We start from the raw sequence: 1,312 nt of genomic DNA on the forward strand, positions 1-1,312 counted from the left end.
GACTACACCATATGCGACAACAGCAATGCTGCAAAGAAGGCCTCACATCTTAACGCCGACACCGCGACCCTCACTTTCCCAACCACATGGGTGATTTGTTCAGCCCACTTTTTTTTGGTTCATGTGCTTATAGTACTTACTATGAGGGTGCTTGGATTCAAGGGACTTATTTTAGTCTGACTAAAAATAGTCTTTTTAAGAGGTTAAAGTTTCAAGCACCCCTGACTAAAGAGGGGCTAAAACTAGTCTTTTTAGTCAGGGGTACCCCTACTAAAATATGGATTAGTCCTCTCTCTTCTCATTTAACTCCTCTCCTTTAACACAGGCGAGTTCTGGATTGGAGGGTTTGGAGGATAATAAATGCTCATTAACTTGATTTTAGTCTCTTTAGTATTTGGATCCAAACATGGATGAGGCTAGCAAATTTTAGTCCCACCACTTTTAGGTGGTGTTTGGTTCTTTAGTCCTAGGACTTTTTCTAGTCTCAACTAAAAAGTCCCTAGTCCCTAGAAAGTCCCTCCCTGTTTGTTTCCAGAGACTAAAAAGTCCCTAGTCCCTTCCTCGAGGTTATTAAATGACCATGTTGCCCTTAGTATATAGAAAAATAACAATCAAACAACACCATGGGGTGGCGGGCCAATGGGTGCATGGAGGGGCGTTGTTGGAAAAGTCCCAAAAAGTCTCAAAAAGACTCTCCTTGAGAGTCTTCTTCATTTAGTCCCAAATGCCTAGTTTAGTCCCTAAAAAGTCCCTCCCGTTTGGTAAAAAAGTCTCTAGGAGGGACTTTTTTTAGTCCCTACACAAAAAAGTTCCTGGAAATAAACACCCCCTTAGTCATGTGACTAAAACGTATCCAAGCACCCTCTATGTTCATAGATATGCATGTTGACCACATTGATGATTAAACTCAAGTACGACATTAATTTTGCTAGCCTTGCCGTCATGTTTTCCATATGTACTAAATTAATTGAAAATCTATTGATATCTCCAATAGATTATAAGTGCATGTATATTTGCAAACAAATGTTTAGATCTAACTTCTTTCAAGCGATATGCAAGAAATCTGGGACCAAAGAGAATCATCACGGCCTCCACAAATAACAAATGAGACAAATAAATGAGTGATAGACTAGCTTCCAAAAACGTCTTACATTATAAGACGAGGAAGTAGTAACCAGGAGAATTAGTTACAATTTCATCAAGGGAGATTGAAAACCGAACCCAAGCCACCTGGACTACTTCTTCTCGAGGAGACAAATCATGGAAAATTCTACACTTACGAACGAGTAACGAAAGCTTGCGTAACTTTTCG

This window comes from Triticum dicoccoides, chromosome 7A (genome assembly GCF_002162155.2).
Source record: "Triticum dicoccoides isolate Atlit2015 ecotype Zavitan chromosome 7A, WEW_v2.0, whole genome shotgun sequence".
Classification (NCBI taxonomy): Eukaryota; Viridiplantae; Streptophyta; class Magnoliopsida; order Poales; family Poaceae; genus Triticum; species Triticum dicoccoides.